This window comes from Odocoileus virginianus, chromosome 26, assembly GCF_023699985.2.
Source record: "Odocoileus virginianus isolate 20LAN1187 ecotype Illinois chromosome 26, Ovbor_1.2, whole genome shotgun sequence".
In the NCBI taxonomy this organism is placed as follows: Eukaryota; Metazoa; Chordata; class Mammalia; order Artiodactyla; family Cervidae; genus Odocoileus; species Odocoileus virginianus.
In genome coordinates, this window is record NC_069699.1 from 21,468,445 (window position 1) to 21,494,913 (window position 26,469).

At 38.4% G+C, this 26,469-nt stretch overlaps 1 protein-coding gene across 11 annotated transcripts in view; it reads right to left on the minus strand.

Annotated features, from left to right (window-relative positions):
* Positions 1-26,469, minus strand: part of CNTN4 (contactin 4) — a 971,999-nt gene that overhangs the window by 620,129 nt on the left and 325,401 nt on the right. For 2 of the 11 annotated variants that reach the window (XM_070455644.1, XM_070455648.1), the window contains one exon: positions 23,152-23,259. The exons of 8 other annotated variants lie outside the window; for them this stretch is intronic. The gene's annotated coding sequence lies outside the window, so the exon portion shown is untranslated. Of the gene's footprint in view, positions 1-9,976; positions 10,021-23,151; positions 23,260-26,469 lie in introns of all 11 variants that reach the window. One more of the 11 variants, XM_070455642.1, reaches the window with a different exon arrangement.

Consider the following 26,469-nt stretch of genomic DNA (forward strand, 5'->3'; position numbering starts at 1 on the left):
TCTGAGTCCATGAAACTTGGATAATTAAACCCCAATTCCACAGCATTCAGGTGAGAATTACCTGAGATGATGTAGATAACAAATCTTAGCAGAATATTCAATAATACTACAAACCTTCAATATATGGTAATGACTGTTAGTTACACTTATTACCTGGGTTCAATCCCTGGATTGGGAAGATCCCCTGGAGAAGGAAATGGCAACCCACTCCAGTACCCTTGCCTGGAAAATCCCATGGATGGAGGAGCCTGGTGGGCTACAGTCCACGGGGTCGCAGAGTCGGACACAACTGAGTGACTTCACTTACTGGTTACACTCATTAGTCTTTCTGGCTTTTGAAGTACATGTAACTATAGAAGTGAGGGGAAGTAATTTGGAAGAGTGATCTCCCTGGAGTATTCAGAAAGGAAAAATGAGACCAATTCACCTGTATTTACATAACTTTGGTTTCTACTGTGTCTAGAGTGCCCTAGGATAAATACAGAAGCCATTTTACCTGGAAACCTCAAAAGGCAAGGGATAATGACCTTTGAATAGGGAGAGTCCTCAGAATACGTCTAAGGTGGATTACTATCCTTTTAGGACAGACCATCACAAGACTATACAGATGAATTCCACTCATCACCTAGAAGGGGGACAGCCCACTAAATTAGACAAGGATATTCTCCGACCATAACAACCAGGAAGCGGAATTATCAGCCTAATGCCTACCTATTGTACAACTGGAAGTTACAAAGAGGCTCTTTTCCTCTCTCCCACCACTGTAACTAGCACCGTGTCAGACACAGGGTATGCACACTGTAATATTTACTGACCGATGATTTTGTAACCACACGGGACTCTGTGGGGCCTTCCCTGGGACAGGTCTTCCCCCCACCCCTGCCTTTGCTCCTCTCTGGAATACCTCAATAATAGTGTTTGATGCAAATTTCCTGAGTTGTTTTGTAGATATGACCCCCCCCCCCCCCCACCAAATGGAAGATGTTTAACTACTTGATGACCATGAGCACATAGCCACAGGCCTCCCGGAGCCTAAGGGCTAATTAAAGTTAAACCTTGTGACACCACCCAGTTCCCTCATCATCAGCCCATCAGAGAACTGAGCACCCTCTGATCACATACCCTGAGACCCTCACCTCTCTTTTAAAAAATGCTTTTCAAAACTTCAGGGAGCTTGAGACTTTTTTAGGGCATGAGCAACCAGTGTCCTTGTATGGCCTTGCCATAAACCTTTCTCTGCTCCAAACTCCAATGTTCGTTTGGCCTCATTCTATGTCGGATACACAAACTTGCATTAACAATTTCAGAACCAGTGTTCCCACTTCTGCCTTAATCTCTGGTAGAGACACTAAGCATATGGAGCAATCTAATCTATAGGAAAAGGTTTCCTATATTTAGGGGGAAAAAGTCCCCCTATTTAGGGGGACTATCCTTATCTGTAATCTCTAGAGAAGAGTTAACTCTATCTGATCTCAGAGCCCATAGCTAACCATGGATTCTTCTTCACTTACAATGGGCAAAACCATCATTTTCACAAATGACAATGCCAAGGAACATCAAGAAAATGAAGACAATTCAGTGGTCACATGCAACAAAGATCTTCCTTAATAGCTGAGTCACAAAGGGGTTGCATTCACAGCTAAGTTCCAGATTTCACTCTACTGATAGTGGTACCAAACCAAATATCACTGCCCAGGAGTTTCAGAACACATGCATTCATCTCTCACGAAGTGATGGGAGAGTTTCAAAGTGGCAACTAACAGAATAGTGCAGGAAATGATTTTTGGAACAGTATCTCTTAGAAGATGATATTAAACTTGAGGAACAATGAGAGAGTTAATGTTGAGCTGGGAAAAGATCTTACTGAGTGACTGGCAATAAGCTCTACAGTGGATAAGAAGTCCAGGGTACTTCTACCGTCAGGGTAACTGACCTACTAGAAACAGTGAGAGACCTTTGACTCTACACTTGACCTATTAAAAATCTATTAGAGAAAAACGTGGCCATACTCAGCATAGATCTGGATGGCCAGATCAGTTACATCTCATGGGACAACTCTAAACCTGTAACTGTCGCTTTCTAATGGACTATGTCGAGAAACTTTATGAAGCCATATCTGGGTTTAGCAGGACAGAATACCATAGTAAATTAGCAATGACTGCTAGAAATAAAGGGCAGAGAGGTGATTTAAAAAACTACTTTTTTTTTTTTTTGGCCTCAGATAGTGAAGCAAGCTTAAAAAAAAAAAAATCCGATCACCTCCTTACAGTCATCTGTTGCCCTCTGAACCTAATACTTAGGGCTATTCAGCCAGAAAGGACACGAACCCAGCTAGCCTTTTTTAGAAGCCAAAGTGGTCTAATCAAAGACTTATGCTTTTAGAGCTCTGAGCTGTTTTTAGTAGCATCTCTGGAAGGCAACTCCTTTTCTCTCTGCGTGCCACCCTGCCACCGCATCCACAAAGTAATCTTAAAGGGCAAGACCAGGATGAAAAGCCTGATGGGCCAAACCTTGAGAGGAGCTCTGCATCTGGCAGATTTTATTGTCTAATTTGAACTACCACTGAAAAATTGCTCAAAATATATCTTGCTTTGGAGATGCATTGCAGATGGAATACTGACGGGAGGGCAAACACAGTGTAAAGAGTAGAGGGAACTTTAAGCAATTCCCATATCATCTGTGCATTTTTCCTGGTTTCTGGTTCTTTTGAAATCTTCAGAGGTTTCATGGCATGTATCTAGAGCTGGATAATCCTAAATTAATGTATCTTTTTAAAAATGGATATAACATAAAATTAGTGGGGAAAAAAGGTTGAAAAGTACAGTAGTACATTCGAATATACAAGGGAACAAGTCCATCTATGACTGCTCCTAGGAAAGCATTAACACTGCTTTTGGTATCAACATAGTGGCAGATCATCATTTAGGCATTTGCTGAGACTACAAGATTAATACAGGTATTAAGTATATGTAATTTTCATAACCACGGGGTATCCATTTATCAGATTTGAAATGTATAGAGGGAATCTGATTGCTGGTGCTTCTCAGCTTGAGCTGAGAATGAATGCTATGTATACACACAAACATATTAATACATACACATGTTTAAGGTTTGTGTGAGGCACACTAAGTAGAAAGGAAGAATTAAACAGTCTAAAGTATGGGATGAGAGATCCAGTAATAAACCCAACTCAGTAACACAATGAAAACGTGCTTAGGAATGCCTGACAGCAAGGCCAATACCCTGCATTATAGTCACGAGGCCAGAAATTTATGAGGATTACTGTTACTTCATTTGCATTTTCCTGCTACCACAAAGTCCATTTAAAAAGGAAGTCAAAAAGAGTATCTATCTATATGAAATAACCATAATGAAAACAAGAAGACCATTCACTCGGCTTGCCTTTTTCCCTATATAGAGAAATCACAGATATTTATGGGCTGTGACTTAGTGGGAGAAAAAAAAACATTCTTTAAAAGCTCATTAGTAAATTGAATAGTTTTAAAAATCATGTCCACCCACAGAATGATTGCTATCAACATCTAAGAGGGAATAAACAGATGATACCTAAATTAGTACTTTTAGTCTTAGGACATCAAAACTCAAAGTATATACACCTGATAATAAGGGAATTTCTATTCTAGTACAAAGTTTATTGAAAAATATAAAGCTTAGTTTGACTTACACTATAGGTCTGTTATACATAAGAAAGACATATATCTCAGAGCTAGACAAAACACGTTCATTTTTTAAAAACATTTAATTTTTATCTCATAATATTAACTTATACTGTTATAAAAATGAAGCCATCCATTATAACTTTACATTTGGTTTAATTCATAGCAGCTTAGTGAGATTAAAATGTGGTCAAATGCTATTAATGTAGGCACATCCCTCAGATAATAAATTATGCTGAGCAAGAGACTGTGCAATTTGATACTCAAACTGAGAAATCCATAGGACCTCTGGTTTCAAATGCTACCATTAAATTTGATAAATGTCTTTCTACCTTTCCATGTTGCATCTTTGCAAATGAAGCTCTGGTTTTACAACTGGAACCTTGTTACCCTGTATAACACTATGGCTAGTGGGAGATGCTTGAGCAGGAATCTTTCAGAAGTAACTGCAAAGCAGATGTACTTCTGTAGCTTAGGTGGTGAAAATCTCCCAGTTGACAGTGTTAAATACAGCCAATAAAATAAATGAAAAATTCTCAGGATAGGCAAGTGGCTGAGTTTGTTTGTTTTTTTTTTTCATTTTCCAAACTGAGAGTGAGTATCAAAAACTGGTTATTAGACTTGGACTGTAAAGTTATCTTAAGAAAATGGCATTGGGCCAGAACATGCTCAGTTAATTACACAGAGATATGGAAAGTTCTATAGTCAGGTTAAGAAAATCAACTGCATAAACCATCACAGCAGAAGGAAGCTCTAACTTGGCAACAGATCCTAAGAAAAGTGCCTGAGAGTTTAGTCCACTCCAAACTCAGGAGTAGTTTCTTGCATACATCTCTAAATGAGATACAAGAGAACCCTGAGGAAATAATGAGACTCTGGAAATTGACACTGTCAGAACATACCTGGAATATGTATTTGGAAATTTATACAGTCTTTATCCAGAACAGAGGTCATAATAAAAAATTCTGTATTTCTTTACTGTTTGGATTTTCGACATGCACATGTACTGTGACTTAACCACTTAATGGTAACAGAGTGATCCTGTGCTACGAAGCCTGGGGCTTCACCTCATGAGGTTCTGAGAATTCAGAGAATTCCCATATACAAGACACTCAGTTCGGCAACTAGCACAGAGTAAATGCTCCAAAGAATGAAGCTCACAAAGAATCAAAAACAGTGACTCAAACACTGTTCATGTGAACAGTCATAGCAGCAGTATTCACAGTGGCCAAAAAGTAGAAATATCCCAAATGTCTATCACCTGGTGAGTGGACAAATAAATCGCGGTCAATAGAATATTATTCAGTCATAAAAAGGAATGAAGTGCCACTACAAGCTACTATAGGGATGAATCTCAAAAACACGATACTGAGTGAAAGAAGTCATACACAAATGATTATATATTGTATGATTCCATATATGTGAGATAGCTTATGCATAACAGGTAAATCCAAAGAGACAGAAAGTAGATTGACAGGGACAGGGGTGGGTAAGACGAAAGAATGGGGATTAATTGTTTAATGGGTACTTTATTTTAAGGTGATGAACATATTTTAGAATGATTTAGAGGTAATCATTATACAACACTATAAATGTATTAAATGCTGCAAGTTGTTCAATTAAAAATGGTAATACTAAGTCGCGTGAATTTTGCCTTGGTAAATATTTAGATAATGTTCATAATAATAACAAGGTAAATTGCTGATATATTACTTCTTTTCCCCCTCCTCCTCCCCTTCTTCCTCCATGGATGGATAACTCATTCTCTCATAAGGCAACCAATTCCATTTCAGGGAGGCTTTATGTAGTCAGAGATCTACGGGCTTACTGGACTTAAGCTCATTTCTCAACTCTATCTGCTACCAGCTGTACAGAGTCAACAAGTTACTTGGTCTTTTCTGTAAAATAGGAGAGCACGTGTTCACGGGATCAGTGCGCAGTGTGCATTCAAGTAACCTACACTGCATCCAGCAGAATGGCCAGCATGCAGTAGGTGCTTACCAGTGACAGATGGAATCTGCACTTAATAGATCTGAGTTGACAATGAGTTTGGAGTGAGGTGTATTGTAGGAGAGAAAGCAGAGGGGCATGTTTAGAAGCTCTGAAGTCTCTAGTGGCCAAGTCGTCACTAATTAACTATTCACTGTTAACAGTTAGTCCCGCTGACCTGCGCACTACTGGCCCTTTCCCAAAACTTGATTCCAGTCCTCCCTCGGGGGCACACAGTAATACAAAACTTCCCCGAAAGGACACCCTTCAACAATGACTATTTGAAGAGATAAGATACACAGATACACCTGGCTAGGCACACAATTTATTAAATCACTGAACTTAATTTTCCATACTTTCTGGAGGTGTCCTCCTTCCATCACTGACAAAACAGTAAAGCCTTAACAGTAAAAACACCCTCCTCTCGTTTCCTACTAATCAGAGCAGTTAAATATTACTGAAGAGATTTCTGGTTATGGAAAGTACAGAATGGAAGCAAGAGTCTCTCTCCTTAAAAAACAGACCAAGGAAGGAATCATGGTCCCATTGCTCACTGTTCTGCCTCTCTTCTTTGCAAGTCCTTTCAGCATTCCGACTATCTATACTGCCTTCTTTGGAGAGCGATCATCTTGCAGGGCTGACATTGACCCCGAGTGGCTGTAACAGTTCATTACGCTTGTTGTCCTAGCCTAGAGAACAATCGATAGCTCCAAATAAAGAATAACGGTTGATGAAACTTCCTTACTGATGTTTCACTTGCTTATCGCTTCCTGAAGAGTCATCTGCCATAGCCCCTGCTGCATTCGACTCCACCCCTTTCCTCGAACTTACATATCCACCTGATCTTTATGTGGGTCTCATGTATATCCTCTTCTGAGCAATCCAGCCACGATTAGTTACTGCCACACCACACTGACTGGTTTCATTTTTGTTTCTAAGATAAATTACACTTGTATTTAGTGAGTTAGTCGTTGCTTCTAGTTATTCATCATTAAATACACTTAAGACTCCCCTCTATTCTCTCTTTTTGAAAAGTTTAGGACATCTCTTAATGACTGGCCTACCACTCACACTCCTGAGAGCAAGAGCTGTATTTTAAACTCACTCTAGCATAAAGGTGAGCCAAAAACTTTTTTAAAATGTTCACACATTCAACAATGAAATGCTTACTGAATAACACATTAATATCAAATTTAACATGGAGTAGAGATAATATTATTAAAGGGGTAGAAAACAAATATATTGACTTTGGAATTAGAAATGACTATGTTAAAAAAAAAAAATTCATTGCAGCACTGTTTACAATAGCCAGGTCATGGAAGCAACCTAATATCCACTGACAGAAGAATGGATAAAGAAGACATGATACATGTATACAATGGAATATTACTCAACCATAAAAGGCAATGGGATTAGGTCATTTGTAGAGACGTGGATGGACCTAGAGTCTGTCATATAAAGTGAAGCATGTTAGAAAGAGAAAAACAAGTATCGTATATTAACACCTATGTGGAACCCAGAAACACAGTATGAATGAATCTATTTCTAGGACAGGAATAGAGACACAGATGTAGAGAAGAGATGTATGGATGTGGGGGTGGGGGAAAACTGGGAGATTAGGTTTGACATAAATACACCACCATGTGTAAAATAGCTAGCTAGTGGGAACTTGCCATATAGCCCAGGGAGGTCAGCTCAGCGCTCTGTGACGACCTAGAGGGGTGGGATGTGGAGATGTGGGGTGGGGCGGAAGGGAGAGGATATATATATATATATATATATATATATATATATATGTGATGTCTTTTAAATATATACACACACATATAGCTGATTCTTCACTGTAAAACAGAAAGTAACACAACATTGCAAAGCAATTATATTTCAATTTAAAAAATTGTAGTCAAATCACAAGCCAATTCTTTCGAGGACATACCTTTCTTCTTTTAAACTTTTTATTTTGTATTGGTGTATAGCTGATTAACACTGTTGTGGTAGTTTCAGGTGAACGGTGAAGGATTTAGCCATACATATACATGCCTCTATTATCTCCCAAACTCCCTTGTGACTTCAAAGATATCAGAGCTTGATCCTTCTGTCCAATTACAATATTCTCAACTTGATTATTTCTCTTTGGGTAGTGAGTTTTATTTTTACTTAGGGGAGAAGGCTATTTTTTTTTTTTACTATGGTAAAAAACAAAAACAAACAAAAATACCTAGATTTGAACTCTGCTCCTGCTATTTACTTGACATGTGACAATAGAGAAATTAACTTCTTTGAGCCTCAGGTTTATCATAAAGAGCTATGATATCGACTTCCTCACAACATTATAGGATATAGTAATGCATGCACATAAATAACTTAAATGTTTTCTGTATTTTATATATTCATATCTATTAAATATGATTTTTTCCAAGTAACTTCTAGATTTCAATTAGGTTTATAAATATATTATCATATAATTTTCTTGCCAAGTCAAATCATCCTAATGATTTTGCATATTAACCAAATTACAATTCACTTTTGTTGTAGTTTTGGCTATTTCACAACACTAACCTTCAAGTCACACATACTTATCTATTTCTCTCAGGCATTATGAGTCTGAATTTATTTCTTTGTTCAAATCATAATCCACCAAATGTCCTAAAATCCTTTCACATGCCTTAGATATTTTACACTTATTTTCTTATTACTAGAATGACAAGAACATGAAATGTACAAAATTTTTCCTATCTCTGCCTCTAAAAAACTATGTGATCATGAAATGGTCTTTAAAATGAACCTCAATTTCCTCATCTTTAAAATGTAATTGATTGTACTTTTCCTCACTACTTTATTTATTTCTTTTATAATGAGGTGTTACGTGTGAAAGTGCCTTATAAACACCAAAACCAACAAAAAGCAGCTATCAATACTTAAATTGAAATTTCTGCTATTTTTTATTAGTCTTTAGAATTTTAGTGGCAAATAAATGAACACCTTTTCCCCAATATAGTTTTAAATTGAAAGGTATTCAGAGTTGACACCAAAGTTCACTATAGGTAACAAATTAATTTGGAAAGTTCCAGACATCTTTTTTATTCTATAACTTGATGCTTCTAACTTGAATCATTTTCCTTTTCTTGGCAAGTTAATCACATAATTACAAACTAGCAGATTATTTTATGCAAGAAGATTCCACAAATTAGGTCACTGTCATTTATCATTACCATTTCTTTTCAAAACATATCAAATCTTACAATCTGTTAACTTCAGTGTATATCATTTTACATCCCTTAAATGAACATTGTGAATAATTGCAAAGATGTAATCAGGAAAAAAATTAAAATTTATTGTATGGTGCAATCATGAATATCTGCAGTGATCAAGGCCAGTATAAGAATACCACCACCACCACAATGGTAATGTTTTAGAACTCCTAGAGAAGAGGGAAACAGACTTATTTGGGGTTATGCCCCTTTTACAGGCTGGGGCTTCACAGGAGGAAGAAATAAACTGATTCGAGACTGCTTTTTATATACTCCTCTATGCGGGACCATTTCCCCCTCCCAACTCCATCAAGTGCATAAACACACATGATTGATTCTGAAAGAACAGAAGCCTGACATTCACAAAAGATAAATACCAATTCGGTAACAAAATAAGATGGGAATACTGATACTTTGAAGGTTTAAAGATCTCTGTCTAAACCCCTTTTTGCCTAAAAAAAAAAAATGTTATGGGCTAGAGGAAAATGCATCATAAGCTCACACTGCAATTATAGATGAGGGCAAATTGGTACTTTGTAACTTTTAGGCTAAAACCATGACAGAACTAAGTCCTTTCCCAAACAGAATCTCTACTGGAAAGCCACTAGAAGCCATATATGGACAAAACTATTCCAGCAGAAGGTCGGTGCTCAGAGCCTGGGTGAATTCACAAGACACATGCACAGGGTAAGGAACTCTCCGACAACAGTTCACTTTGTACAATGCCAGAGATCAATGGGACCCCGAGAACATCTGCACAACCAGCTCATTTTACACAGAAGAACACTCAGGCCAGGGCAAGTGAAATGACTCGTCCTGCGCGAACAGCTAACACACAACAGAGCCTATACAGAAGCTTCTGGCTCCCATTCTCTGCTCTCTCCACAGCCCTGCTGCTCCATGTCAATGCTGGATAGGTTGTTCTTTCCCAATCTCAAGCATATCTCCTAACAATGTACCTGATTTGCAGGCCCTAAAATAAAGAAATTGACTCGTGATAACTAAGTTAACTCAGCTAAGAATCAATAGTATGTCTCTTCCTTTATAAGCAAGTCTTACGTAAAACAAAGTTGTAGTTTTTGTCCAGAATTCCTGTTTTGTGCCTGTAAAGAAAGGAGATAAACTGATTAAAATTCAAAAAAGTATCTGGCACATTGCCGTGGTGACAGTAAAAAATGCTGAACAGATTTTTCTATTAATTTAAAGGATTTACTGGAGCTGGGAAGGCATGCTACATATAAAATCAGAATACAATAATTAAAGGACCAGAAATGGAAACTTTCGTTAACAAAAACGCTCAGGAAAATATGTACACTAAAGAATATATGCATAAAATTCTTACTTTAAAGTCATTACAGAATATATACAATTATGGTTTTAATCAAATAATAACTATGATAAAATTAACATTGTAAAAGTAAGGACAACAGGAATTAGTATATAATACATGTATATATATATATGATTGATAATAAATATAAATAACCTGGGATTTAAAAAATACTGATTTTAACCCTCTGGGTTTAATTTTTAATAAAGATCCTAAAATCAAACTGTTTTAGTATGCAAAATACCTCATTTCTGCTTATTTCAAATCATAATGAAAATAAAGCATATGAAGCTTACTGGTGATGCCCCAGATTGTATAATCCTACAAAAGACATTAACACAAGCTCTAAAAATCTAATTAAATTTTAGAGTGCTAGTAATGTCGCCATAAGGCCCATGTAAGCTATTATCTACATTAATAAAAATTAAATTCAGACTATATTCCTACATGAATAATAATATACTTGGTTTCAAGGTCATTCCTATTTCCTTATCTAAGGACATTTCTTCTCTAGTCTCATAAATAAAATTGATTAATCATGAATGTGAAAACCAAATCCCTTCTCATCTATCTTCACATTCTTCTCTTAGGTCACATGTAAGGGACTGAACATCCTTCTCACTTTGGGGAACACAGTTCCCACCTTGGCTCCTCTCTACCCTTCCTGACTTGCTGCTCCCAAGAAAGTAAGGGCTCTGTCATCTCTGTCTTGTGTTCCCTAGCAATCAGAGAACAAGCTGGGCCCGGCTTGGTTTCAGCCTCCTTCCACTCGCAGAGACGGCAGTCTCCCACATGTGAACCCAGTTTGGTCTTCTCTGTGCTTCAATATCAGTGTCTGCAACTGTCTCAGCTGAGTCGAGGTAGACTCTTCCTGGGACAGGTTATCTTTCATTCAAAGCTGGGAAAGAGAGGACATCAGTCCAGGCCAAATTCATTCATTCCATTTTAGCAAAGAGCCTGCACATTGCTCCATTACTGTAACCTTGATGGGTACTTGGCCTCTTAGGTTCTCTTTCAACTGGGAACAGCTGGGACGAGAGGCAGGCCATGGTTAACAAGCCCTTCACCCCTCCAAGAAATCTCACTGTGAAATTACCATATTCCACTCACCAGAAAAATACCACCGTAATGCATATAACAAGAATCAACATGGCCTTCATAACTTTAAAACACCCAAACATATCTACTCTCTCTCTGATATCCTATTATTTATCATTATCATAAATTTATCACTTATCACAGGTCTTAGGGTACATTTTTCTTCCATCTGCTTGGTCTCTGGGCTTACTGATGGGGTCTCTCAAGCCATTCCCATAGGCTCATTCCCTGACTGCTGCTCACTATAGACTGATTTGCGTCTTCTTGTTCAATAAAATCATTTTCAAATAATGATTCTGAAAGTGACAATGTTTTGCTCCATATTTTTTCCATCTTTGAATCCAACATGTCCCAAACATCACCCTAGCTTGGGAAAACATGCAAAGGTTTAAGGTTTTCCTTAGCTCTCAGCATGACCCTTTGACCAGAGTTATATAGGTAATATGTGCTCTCTCAAAACTATGATCTTTTGTTTGGAAGTGAAAATCAGAGTGATAATTGGAAAAAAAAAACACATTAATTTGAGTTAGATCGAAATTTTAAATCATCTTGCAATACAAAGGCAAGTGATAATAAAATAGCAGCTCATAGCTACATGGTACTTCATCATTCACATAATGCCCTCATATACATGCTCATCTAATCTGAATACCAACACAAATTAGATTTGATCATCGTCACTTAACAGATGAGGACATCTGGGCTGTTGGACAGCCAAAGCAGACTTAACAGAGGAAGTAATATATTCTATATCCTGTCAGAGTTGGTGCTCAGAAATATTTGCTAAGTGGGTGTGATACAGCTGCCATCACTATGGTAAACAGACAATCGTGCATGTTGTTAGGCTGAGGTCCACTCAGAGAGCTCTCTCTTCTATCTCAGAGTGACTCTGGGAGAGGAGAGATTATCAATGTGGAAGTTCTGGCATATGATCCAGAGTTGCTAGTACTCCATGTCCTGTTCAGAATTTCAGATATCTTTTTTTCTTTAATTTAGATACAGGAGGGGGAAAAGGGTAATCCTCAGATGCATTCAAGCTGTGTGTCTATAACCTGCAACTGCAAAGTCCTATTGTTGCACATCTCTGTTCATCACTCCAAATGGGAAAGAATGATGTCCTAAAGATCTGAGTTATTTTCCCTTCTACCTGTCAACTCATTTGTTCCCTGCTCCTGAGAGAGGAATATATTTACCCAATTCTCTGGTTCAGGTTTCTCTGGTTATTTGAACTTTGATTAGTGATGTTTCTATTTTCCCCACATTACCTGCATTGTACTTGTAACTAATTCCTCTTGCGTGCCCCTGAACTAATCTCTCACCAGCAGTCTTTGCTGGCTGCACTGAGCTTGGCTATATTCTCATCCTCCTAGAGGACCATATGTCTACTTGATGGTCTTACTATTAGTACCCATGATCCCATGCCCCATAATTTTTCCTGCATTTTCATGCAAAGCTTTATTTCAGGCAGTTATTTTAGAGGAAGTATATTTCAGGGGTGAAGCACGTTTGCTTTTGTTTCAAATAGGCCTGGACCTAGGTATTGATTCTCTCCTTTATGAGCTAAATACCCCACAATAAGCCACTTAGCTATACCAAACCTGTATTTCTTCATTCTTAAAATTAAGATAATAATACTGCTGCTGCTGCTGCACATCTACCCTTAATTTGGATTTCGAGGGATTGAAAAAAAAAAATCCACTTAAGTACATATTACAAATCCAAACACATAATAAGGCTTAATAATTTAAAGGTATTTATTGAGTATACGAACTATGTATATATGATAATCATATATGTATGATTATATATCTCAAGATAGAGATCTTATATATCTCAAGATATAGATACACAGATGTAGATGTGTATATTTTGAGATATCTATATATCTATATTTTGAGATATCTATATGCATACATATGCATATATATATAATTACCATATATATGACAGTTAAGTATATCTCCTATACTCTGCTGAGTCTTGAGATACAGATAAACAGAACAAAAATGTTATTGTGGACATTATAACAGTACAGACAAAAAAATATAAAGCACACAAAAGGATGTCTTAATATAAATACAACAAATTTAAATATGAAAAGTTAATCATAGACACTGATTTTTAGGCTATTTGAGGAGTTAATACTTTCGCTCTACTGATTTGGACTAAATCATCGATAGAAAAATAATTATTATATTTTTATTACAACACTAACTCTTAAGGAGACTAGATGATTAGAATATGACAAATTTTATGATTAGTGAGCAACATTTCAACCCACTAGGCATGTGATTAGAATCTAGTATATTCAGGGCAATTTGCTCAGGCTCTTTGGATGGGGGAGGAAGCACTGTAAAGGCAAGTTACACCTAAGAACAACTAATAAGGAAATAAATGTTAAGTAGAGGAACATGCAATATAACGACTGGGGAAAAAAAGAAGTCATTTTTATAGAAATCTTTCCATTAAGGAAAGAATCACAACAAGAATACAAACCCTCACCAATATTTCCTTAAACTTAAATTATGACCTGTGTTGTACTGTATAATCAAAAGTACAAAACTGGGGCTTCATGATGAACCAATTAAGAATTATGGACAAAATCAGTCTGTGTTACAAAAAGGACTCGGTATGGGAAATAAACTTTACAAGCAAGAGATTAAAGGCAGGAGGAATAATTAGGAGGTGAAAACAAAAATCCTGGAGATAAATGACAAGAGTCTGAAACTCAGATAGTGATTGTAGTGACACAGAAAAATAAAATAAAGGGACAATGTTTTTGCAAATTCAAGCTTAAGAGATTTTCACATTGTTGGTTTACGTGAACAACAAAGAGTGCTTTTAGTTTTAAAAAATACATCACTGTAATAAATTGAAATATAAAATGGCATAAAACAATTATTTTGAGAGGTGTAAGTACCTAATGTCCTTAAATAAATTTGGATAACCACACAAATGTATTTAAACATACCCAAGTAAAATACACACACACACACAAATATTTCTACACATCAAATAGATAGCATGGTTCTAATCACTGTTTTTCAAACATTATTGCCCTGTGCCCTGACTTAGAAAGATAACTGATTCTCAGAGCAGTGGTTATTTTCTCCTGCTCACTGACTAACAGAAACATAATATACACAGAAAGACAGTGGTACTTCTTCAGTAGTTTGACTGTTTATGAAAGTGAAAGTGAAAGTCGCTCAGTCGTGTCCAACACTTTGTGGCCCAATGGACTCTACAGTCCATGGAATTCTCTAGGACAGAATACTAGAGTGGATAGCCTATCCCTTCTCCAGTGGATCTTCCTGACCCAGGAATCAAACCAGCGTCTCCTGCATTGCAGGTGGATTCTTTACAAACTGAGCGCATCAGGGAAGTCATATGACTCTCTCGTAGATTACCCGATTCCCATATGTACTTTAATAAAGCTCTTGTGTGTTCTTTTAGTGTTACTGGCCCTTGCAAGTAAAATAACATTCTGGATACAGTAGAAGCTGGTCATGATTAATCAACACATGCAATCATTTAACTACACTGGCCATTATTTTTGGTATCTTACGCATGTACTTACAAATGAAAATACTAGTAGTTGCTCATATTATGTGTAAGTGCTCCTGTAGCAAAAAAATACACTAGGATTCTAGGTAACTTGAGCCAGACAACTTCAATTTGAAATCTAGTTCCATCTCCTACTGAAGTAAGTCATCCTGGGAAAGTTAACAAAATTTCTTGTTAAATTTTCTCTTTCATCAAAGTAAATAAGTGTTTATAAGTATTTATAGTATACATATGATAATTATATGTTGAGTGTGCATATAAATATGTTAAAATATACAATATACATATATATTAAAGAAGGAGAATATATAAAATCTTAGAATAATTCTTATTATAATTTAAGCACTAAATAATTATGTTACTATTTTCTTTGTTATTACTACTGCTTCTGCTGCTATTATAGCTTCCTGTGTGATTTTAGGCAAGTTGAAGATAATATGATAACCTGTTATTTGCAAGAAACATGTCAAGATTTTAGGTTTGGGGTGAGTCTCTTTCATGAAAGAGTTTTTTCCAGGGTACTTGACAAATGCTTGGTGACAAAGCATTGACAATAATTAGAGATGTGTACGGGCTATCAAAACAATCTCTGAAACGACCAAGTCTCTGCTTTCCAGAGACATACAGTTAAAAGAGAAAAGACAAATTCCTCTAATAAGAACTACATAGTATTTTGTTCTTTTATACATCTGAGTAGTATTCCAGTGTGTGTGTGTGTATGTGTGTGTGTGTGTGACACAGAGAGAGAGAGAGAGAGAGAGAGAGAGAGAGCATGTGCCTACGAAGGCATATCTATTTCTCACATCTTTATCCATTTATCTATTGATGGAAATTTAGGTTGCTTCTATGTCTTGGCTATTATAAATGGTGCTTCCATGTGCATTGGATGTACATCATTTGCAGCAACATGGACAGATCTAGAGATAATCATTCTAAGTGAAGTGAGTCAAAGACAAATAACATACAGTATCACTTAGGTGTAGAATCTTAAAAAAAATGATACAAAAGAACCTGTTTACAAAACAGAAACAGATTTGAAACAACAGAAAGAAATCTTACATTTTAAATTTAGTTGCTCACTTTTGAAAACCTTGCAAAGAATGAAGCCCACTTGCTCTCCCCCAACCCCAGGAAAGGATCTGCAAATGTTAGCAAAATTGCTAAGAATGGCTTTTCTTCAGATTTACTCCTGGAAAATCCAATCCATGCCTAAACTAAGGGTAAATGGAGAGCTTAGACCATCTTAAGTCAAATGATGGAGACTCTCGAGGGCTGATGCTCTAGAGTCAGAGACTGAGAGCCTGAATCCTAATCCCAATTCTATTCCTTGTCTGCTTTGTGAGGACAGTTAAGTCATTCACTTTTCTGAGGTTTAGCTGTATATCTGTAAAAGAGGATGCAACCACTTTTGTTGGTGATGTTGTTCTCCCTTAGATTATTCTCTGCTTATTTATGATGCAACACTTTACTAATGTACGACCCTTAAAAATAAAGGAAATTCTAATGAAAGAAAGATGATGCTTCTTCCATTAGACCACTGGGCTACATTATACTTAGCTCTCTCCCATCATTGCAATGAGAGTTTCTTCAACCTGCCTTAGCCTCTCAAGACATATTTAGCACTGCCAATTTGAGAGCAAAAAATGATGAGAGCTGAACCTACAAGATACTGATAGCATGAAGCAAAACATATGCTGATGTGACTCATCTAAGTATCAACCCTAAGTAAACTCAGTGTGTTTATTTATAGCTGAGGTGTTTTACGCTCAGAGAAACAAGCCCCAAATCAGATTCTGAATTCAGTTCAAGGAGCGAGGGTGAAGGTATGAATGCGCTGCAGAATGATGTACTGGAAAAGGAGAGTTTATTGAATTTGAGTGAAAGGAATCAGGGAGAGAATGAGAAAATAATTGGGACGCATAAAGCCAGCCCTTAAAGAAAGATGCCAGTTAAATGGGATGGTGACAAAAAATTCTCTGAAGCTCTGGAGGCTATGGGAGAGAAAAACAGACTCTGCATTCAAGTCATATTAACATCACATTCGTTTCTCTTCACACCACTGTGCCATGGCTCCCTGCAGCAAATATACAGCAGTCTAACGTGGTGTGCTAATAAAAGCAGGAGTGTGTGCAGCAGAAAGGGGCCTTATTCTTCCCATAGGGGTGAAGATGCACAGGAAAAAAGACTCTACTGAAAAGAATACCTCCCTCTTCTCTGGCGTACGCTACCCTTCCCTATGGTCTCTTCAAGGTGACAGGGCATTTTGAGATTTGAATCTCCAGATCTCCAGGAAAATTAGAGAATTATACAATCTAAGAACTCAACCAAAATAAAAATGGGAGTAGAATTTTCATTCATTTATCTATCTAGGCAGTCTGGTCAGTGAGCTACTAGTTCAGTATGTTCTACACAGTAGCATATGTGTGTGTGTGTGTGTGTGTGTGTGTGCCCAATCATATCTGACTCTTTGAGATCCCATGGACTGTAGCCCACCAGGCTCCTCTGTATATGGAATTTTCCAGCCAAGATCACTGGAATGTGTTCCTATTTCCTATTACAGGAGAGCCTCCTGACCCAGGGATTGACCCCACATCTCAAGCATTGACAGGCAGATTCTTTATCAGTGAGTCCCTGGGAGGCCCTAGTAGGGTCTCTGCTGGGTTCTAAAGGAGAGAGTAAAAGGACCTAGATATAGTCACTTTCTTCAAGAACTGCACAAGCAGATAAGGGAGAGACATGCAAACAATGTGGGTAACCCTGAGTTCTGCACAAAGCCTTAAATTTATCTGGAACATGACCTTAGTGTGAATGGAGAAGAAGTGGTAAAGCGATGGGATTTCAGAACTCTACTCAAATACATGCCTAGAAAATACCAGGAAAGGGAGGCTGGCTTTAAGATGAAAAGGATCAAGCAACAGAAGTTAAGTGTTGAATCATTCAAAAATAAATGCAAATAAAAATTAGTCTATTATTATTACTACTACTATTATTCATGAAGAATCTATCCACAGTCTCCAAGTCTTTCTTTGAGCTTACATTTGAAAACCCTATGATGATTTTTAGAGGTAATTCAAGAAGAGTAAGGGGAGTTATAAAACTTAAGAATACACCTCCTGCTGAGATAATAAAAGGAAACACTTCAGGCATCAAAACACTGATTTCTTCTGACAAAAAAATAATCTTCAAAGAAGGGTTGTTTAAATAAAATGTGCTATGTTTTACAACTATATTATTTTATGCTTCAGCATATTAGCATATATATGGACCCATTACAGAATTTGGTCATAACTCATATTTCTTAAATCTAAATTTAGTGTCTTTAAATCACATATATTTTCAAGATACTTCAATGTTACTAATTCAACATTTCTGGGAACTTAGAAGCTACACTTTTCGCTTTTTTAAAATCTCAGTTTTCCAGGCATAGACAACCATAGCAAAGATTTTTACAGTTATACTCTTAGATGTCCTTCATTTTACTCTTTTCCAGACTGATCAAAAACCACAAATGGCTGTCATATTTACACTTCCAAGTAGGAGCACCTGGATTTGATGGGACCCTGTGTTAGAGAGGATCTGCAAGGATGCACAGGTCTCCTCTGTCCAGCAAAGAGGCTATCACCAAGCCCACAAGTACCTACTGGACTCCAGGGCCCTGCTGAAGAGGGATTAACCAGGTTATGATCATTCTGTCTGTCCCATCCCAATGTTTTAGGAGAGTTCATGTCTGATCCTCTGACTTTTGAGCTGAGGAATCTGGCTTAACACTGTCCTTCAGGATTAGTTATTGGATGGAAGTACAAGTAAGTTAATGTAGACAGTCACATTCAAGATGTCAAGCTAATCAATTTTCTTAACCCAAGGAGAGGAAGAGGAAAATGGGTATATCTGTCAAGGCATGAGGCTTGGGGAATCCTACTCATCTAGCTGTAAAACAAAACAAAAGTAATACCAACTACCCACATGCATAACTCTGATATCAGAAAAGCAAAGCAAAACCCACAAGCAAGCAGCAGGGCTGGAGGGCCACTAATCCATTTGTCTCACCATGTATCCATCCAATATCTACTAAGCAATAGGTGGAGGGGCTCAAATTGTAATTGCAGGTCCCATGCTCATATGGCAGGGGATGTTCTAACAAATGAGATATGATGTAAAAAACCCACCATGATTTTTCACTGAACTTAAAAAACAAAACATGAACATCAGTCAGCCAGCAAGACGGAAGGGATCTGTTCCCTGCCAGGCTCTGTGGTCTCCGTTTTTACCACTTTCCCTTGTTCACCAAACTCAATGTCACTGCTCTTTCTCCTCCTCCAGGAAAACAGCTGAGCCCCCTTCGGGTTCCCCCTTCTGACCAGAGAACTCTGCCCTGGCCCTCCACAGGATGGGCAGCTCCTTGTGAGTCCGCCTTTGGCTTGGCCTCATCTGCTCAGAGAGGCCTTTCCTAATCAGAGAACCTAATCTTGCCACCACCTCTCCTCCCAGGTAATGCTCCATTTTTATCCTGCTTTATGTTATCTTCACAGCATTTTTCATTACTGAACATAATAATACATGTTGATTAAGTCTGTGCCTTTCTTACTAGAAATGAGCTTCACAAGGCACTGATTTTTATCCATTTAATTCACAGAGGATATTTACTTAACAGTACCTGTTATAATCATTTGAAAAATACTTGATTAAAAAAAGAACATACAAATATATATAAAATTATGATGCCATGTAGGAAAGATAAATGGTTTTACTGGAGTATATAATAAGGTGATTAGAGATATCCTGGAAGAGACTAAAAAGGGTTTCCTGAGGAAACGATACTCAAACTTAATCACACGTTTGTCAGATAAATTATGTAAATCGATTTGGTCTTTCATTGCCTAAAACCTAGAAGGAAATAAGATAAACTACAAATGAATCAACTTATACATAAATTAAACTGGTTAGTGAAAATAAAACTGACTGCTTAACTAAATGAAGGAAAAAAAAAACACCACCACCACCATGAAACCAAAACCCAGGATCACTGCTTTTTGTCCCTTCTACAGAACTGGTCTGGAAAGCTGGTCTCTAAGTAGAACACAGGTCCTCCAGCAAATCAGAGATCCAGTTTCAGTGAACCGAATAGGTAAACATGGTGGCTTAGATGGTAAAGAAACCACCTGTGATGCAGGAGAGAGGCTATCCCTACCCCTGGGTTGGGAAGATCCCTGGAAAAGGGCATGGCATCCCATCCCAGTATTCTTGCCTAGAGAATCCCATGGACAGAGGAGCCTGGTGGGCTATAGTCCATGGGGTCACAAAGAGTCGGACATGGATGAGTGACTAACACTTTCACTTTAACACAGATTTAAAACCGAGCTCAGTGATACACGTCCGAGATCCCTTCAGAATGACGTCAGAATAACGAGACTACTCTCTTACTGAAATATGGTGACTTTTGATGACTTGTCTTCTTTGCTATAGAAGGCCAATACAAGCTTTAAAAGAGGTTGCCAACCTTTAAGAATGAAGGCCGAGATGCTACCAGAAGGGCAGTCACCCAAGTGATGTAATGGGAAAGAAAACCACTAACAGAGAAAAGGATGAATGGGGAAGTATGAGAAAAGAAGGGAAAGAAACTCAGTTGTCCTGCAAGAAACTCAAGGCCCTGCCTGACAAATGCGTCCAAACCATTCATTTTCTGCAATACTTCCTACTCAGTAGGGGGCATTACATGTGTCACCAGGAACCAAAAAGAAACCGACTCATCAATTCTACTGAAGAGACACTTGTCAGAAGCATCTTTCTGATGAAATATCTTCCTTTAAAACCATTCCACTCTTAGAGAATTCTAAGTAAATTATTCTTCCAAAGGTAAGCTCCTACTAGTGTATAAATTACTTCTCCTAAGTATATTATTAAAAAGACTCAGAAGTGTTTCCTCCCCTCTAGGGTACATATCTTCAAAGTGCAGAAATCTTGTTGGGAACTAAACTTGAAAAAAAAAAAAGAAACAGGGCATCTTCCCTAACCATTTCAAAAAAGGTAATTTAAGAATCTTGTCAGTCACACTGTGATGGTTAATTTGAGGTACCAATTTGACTGGAAAAAAGCATGCCCAGGTAGCTGGTAAAACATTATTTCTCGGTATGTCTGTGAGAGTGTTCGTGGAAGACATTAACATTTGAACTGGTAGACTGAGTAACAAAGATCTCCCTCACCATTGTGGGTGAGCTTCATCCATTCTCTCAAAGGTCTGGCTAGAACAAAAAAGGGAGAAAAAGGAGGAAGACAACACTCTTGGTTCCTTCTGGTCTCACCGCTTTAGCAAGGTCATTTCATCTCATCTCCTCCAGCCCTTGGACTGTCATTTAAACCATCAGCTCCTCTGGTCCTCAAGCTTTCCAAGTTGAACTGCAGAATACCACTGGCTTTTCTGCAAGCCCAGGTTCCAGAGAACAGAATATGGGACTTCTCAGCCTTCAAAATCAATCTCTCTCTCCCTGTATGTGTGTATGTATGTACGTGTGTGTGATGTGTGTGTGTGTGTGTGTGTGTGTGTGTGTGTGTGTGTGTATACATTTTTTTTTTCTTACAGGTTTTGTTTCTCCTAACACACACACCTAGAAGTAAGCTTCTAAATCTTACCTATCAGAGAAATAGGAGTAGTGGATGAATCATTATTTAAATGGCACTATTTAAAGCACCCAACTAGTTTAAGGTCCATGTAATAGAATAAAACTAACCAAGCTGGATATTATCAAGGTCCTAAACTGCTTTTTCTTTCGGGTCTAATTCACAAAGCTTCTAAAATAAACTATCTATATGTGTTGAGTGGAGTTAAATGACAAGTTTATGGTACGTCAATATTTAAGAGAGAGGAGATAAAAGACAGAGAAAAATAAGGGTTAAAAGTCTGCTACTGTTCAAAAAATGTCTTGAAATTCAGCAAGATACTTTGTAGATAGAAAGACAATTCTCAGTTTTGAGTAAGACTTGGATTTTCTTCATCTTATACTCAGAAACAATCCATTTTAGCTTTTGGGTTGTATCTGTTTAAGTCTTTGCAGTCTATAAGCTACTGTCTATTTTTGTTTTTGTTACTGTTGTTAGGGTTCAGTTCCAGATGACTGTAAAAAGGCAACAACTTGATGAATTCCATTCTTGATGTTGAGTTAGATTTCACAAAAGTATAACAGAGAAGGCAAAAACAATGACAATAACAATGAAAAATGACACAGGGGGATAAATAAGATGGTGGAGGAGTAGGTGGACATGGGGTACATATCTCTCCACGGATACATGAGGACACAGGAGTGCCTACAGAACACCTGCTGAGAGCGGACAGGAGTACCTGACCAGAGGAAAAGAATATAGAGGCCCACGTAAAACTCGGTAGGATGAAATAACTAGGGGGGAAACAGGAGTGTTAGCAGGACTGGACCTGCCGTCGGCGGGTGGGGAAACTGAAGCAGGGGTCTGATCCCCACATCAGGGCAACTGTCTGAGTCAGAGGAGAAACATTTAAGGCCGAGAGTGAAACAGCTGATCTGTTGCTGCCTAAGTGGAACGAGAACCAGACAGTCCTTGCCGCAGCCATAGAGATCCCTGATGGTGCAGCCGCTGGGAGCTGGAGTTCAGGGATTGTGGAGCAACCCCTGGGCGAGGGCTGCTGTTGACTGCAGAAAGGCAAATCGAGGGGATGTGAGGGAGGGGAATGCGGTGGGAAATGCCTGTGGAGGAAAGCCGGGCAGCCACGGAAGCAAGGCGATAGTCACGCGTTGGGGGTGGAGCCATCAACATAGCCTCTCTCCCCCCACACACCAGCACTGGCAGCTGAACGACAGAAAGGCTGGCCCATCAAACGCGCCTGACGCGCTGTGCTACAGAGCAGGCCCCTACCTAGGGTGCTCCTTCTAGTGACTGATGCACCAAACCACAGAGCAGGACCCCGCCCCGGGTGCCCTTTTACACTCCTGACTCGCCAATCTACAGTGTAGGACCCCAGCCAGGGGAGCCCCCTCTATGTGCCTGATGTGCTGAGCAACAGAGAAGGGCCCCAGGAAGGGACCCGCTAAGTCTGAACGGGTGGAGCTACAGAGCAAGACCGACCAAAGAAGCCTTCTGGTCGCCAGCTACAAGAGGCTCGGAAAAAGACTCTGACGGGGCCAGAACTCCTGCGGCGGAGGCAGTCCGTGTCCCCGCACATCTGGCACCGCCAGGGTCCCTGCAAGCCGAGCCGCTGCACCACCTTCATGCAAACCTCTCACTGGGGCAGAGCTGCCACAGGCAGTGAAGGTCTTGTGTCTATGCACGCAGGGTCACTTCGGTGGTATCCAACGCTTTGCTGGACTCAGTCAACCTTTGCTGGCTGCAGAAAGACAAATCGAGGGGATGTGAAGGAGAATGTGGTGGGAAATGTTTGCACCCTGTGGACTGTGACCTGCCAGGCTTCTCTGTCAAGGAGAAGGGTTCTCTAGGCAAGAATACTGGAGGGTATTGGACAATACTGGTTATCCTTCTAGAGCACTATATTTTTTGCTGCCCTAGCTGCCAACTCCCGAGTACCTGGTGCTGCCAGAACCCCTGCGACCCAAGCAGCTGCGCCATCTCCACACCTGGCCCTCACAGGGGCAAACCCAAGTCCTCCAGGGCAGCCTCAGGGCAAACCCCAGTGCACGACCCACATGCAGAGGTGGAAATAAAATGACAGCTGAAACCCAGGGGCAGTGTGGCTAAGGAAGAAGACCCCAAATCCTCCCACCAGTTGTACAACCTACAGATGAAATCCACACGATCAACTATGGAATATATAGAAGGTCATCGAGAGCTCCCACAAAAGAAAACACGCTAGTTCTGATAGCTGTGGACACTGGAGGCAAGCACACACAGGAGTAGGGCCAGATTAGAATCTGAGCTGCCCCCGCAGCAGGTCCAGAGATCAGCACAGTGTTGGAAGGGCATCCTAGGGGGGTGAGGTGGACTGTGGCTCCCAGCAAGGAAAAAGACTCTGAAAGCAGTGACTCAACAGACATTTATCATTCTTATGTTTTGACTTGTTCTGTAGATTTGTTGGATTTTTTTTTCTTTCTTTTTTCCTTTCCCCCGCCTCTGTTGTGGTTGTTGATTTTATTGGCACTATGAAATCTAATTGAGATTTTGAGATTTTCTTTTCTTTCTCAGTCACATTTCTCATTGTTGTTATGAACCTCTGCTTCTATGTTGGGCTTTTGCAGTTCTGGGGAGGTTTCCCTTTTTTTTTTTTCCTATTCTCTCTTTTTAATTTTACTTTTTAATATTTTAAACCTATCGTTATTTTTTCTACATTTATTCCTTTGTTTGCTTTTCCTACAGTCCCTTGTCCCCTTGCAGTTAATCTTTAATATATATAAATCTTCTTTATCTACCTCTATTTAACTTTGCCTATCTATTCTTTCTTTCTTTCCTTTCTTTACTTTCCTTTCAACATATATGTTACCTTTATATTAATTGCTTTATTTCCCAATTGGCACCTTGCTTTAGTTTTGTTTTCCAGTTTGTGCTTTAGTTAGTTTTGTTTTGGTAGACATAATTTTTGGTTTCCTTTGTTCACTGGGTCAATCTATTATACTTTATTTTTAATGGACTGTTATGATTTTGCTTACAGGTGTATATATATATATCTGTATATTCAGTCACACTTTTTAGTGTTGTTATAAACTTTTGCATGTATGTTGGGCTTTTGCAGTTCTGAAGTTTTCCTTTTTTCCCCATTTTTCTTTCTCCTTTTTTTTTTCTTTTCTTTTTTTATACTTTTAACTTTTTTAAACACCATATTTTTTCTACATTTATTCCTTTGTTTGCCTTTCCTACTGCTCTTAACCCTTTGGAGTTAATCTTTAATGTATACAAATCTTCTTCATCTACCTCTATTTAACTATGCATACCTTTTCTTTCTTTCTTTGTTTTCTTTCCTTTCCTCTCAACATATTTGTTAGTTTTGTTTTCATTGCTTTATTCCCCACTTGGCACCTTGTTTTATTTTTGATTTCCAGTTTGTGCTTGAGGTAGTTTTGTTCTTAACTGGTAAATATAATTTTTTTATTTCCTTTGACTGCTGGGTAAATCTGCTGTACTTTATATTTGTAGGGCTGTTTTGACTTTGCTTACGGGTATATACATACATGTGTATATTCCATTATTTTAATTATTATTTGCCTGATTTTGTAACTGCCATTTGTCTGGGGTTCATCTTTGGTCTCTCATTTTGGGATATTTGTTTAATCTCACTTAATGCCATAACAAACCACTTGTGGAATCTTCACTCCTAACCAGAGATCAAGCCCTGAGCCTTTGGAGTGGGAGCACGGACTCCAAGACCCTAGACCATCAGAGAATCAGAGAACTAACTAGACAGCATCAAACAGTGAAAACGCACACAAAGCAAACCACCTGAACACAAGACCCGGCATCACCCAACCACCAGTAGCAACCTGTGCAGGGCACCTCATCTAAACAACAAACATAACAAAAATACAAACCCAATCGTGAGCGGACAGGATTACCACCTCACTCAGCCTTGCCCATCAGAGGAAAAACAAACAAACAAAACCTCAGTACAAATCTCACTCTATACGGAGCTTACACAAACCACTGGACCAACCTCAGGAGGGCAGAAGCAAAAAGAAAGAAAGAATTCAACCTTCAAGCCTGGGAAGAGAAGAACTCAAACACAGTAAGTAAAAAAAGAAAAGAAAAGAAAAGAAAAGGCTGAGAAATACTACACAAATGAAGGAACAAACTAGAAACATGGAAGTATAAATAAATGAAGAGGAAATAGGCAAACTACCTGAAAAAGAATTCAGAAGAATTAAAGAATAAACACACAGAGACAAACAAGACAATTACTGAACTTAAAAATACTCTGGAAGGAATCAATAGCAGAATATCTGAAGCAGAAGAATGAATCAGTGAGCTGGAAGATAAAATGGTGGGAATAACTTCAGAAAAGCAGAATGAAGTAAAAAGAATGAAAAGAACTGAGGATGGTCTCAGAGACCTCTAGGACAATATCAAATGCACCAACATTCAAATTATAGGGGTCTCAGAAGAAGAAGACAAAAAGAAAGGGTATGAGAAAATTTTTGAAGAGATTATAGTTGAAAATTTCCCCAACATGGAAAAGGAAATTGTCAACCAAGTCCAAGAGGCACAGAGTCCCTACAGGATAAACCCAAGGAGAAACATGCCAAAACACATACTAATCAAACTAACAAAGGCTAAACACAAAGAAAGAATATTAAAAGTAGCAAGGAAGAAGCACCAAGTAATATACAACAGAAACCCCATATGCTTGACAGCTGATCTTTCAGGCAGACAAGCAAAAGTAAAGAGAATTCAGTGCCAACAAACCAGCTCAACAACAAATGTTAAATGTACTTACATAGTCAAGAAATAAAACAGAAGAAAAAACTCCAAATCTATGGGATGAAGCAAAAGCAGTCCTAAGAGGGAAGTTTATAGCAATACAATCCTACCTCAAGAAATAAGAAAAACATCGAATAGACAACCTAACTTTACACCTAAAACAGCTGGAAAAACA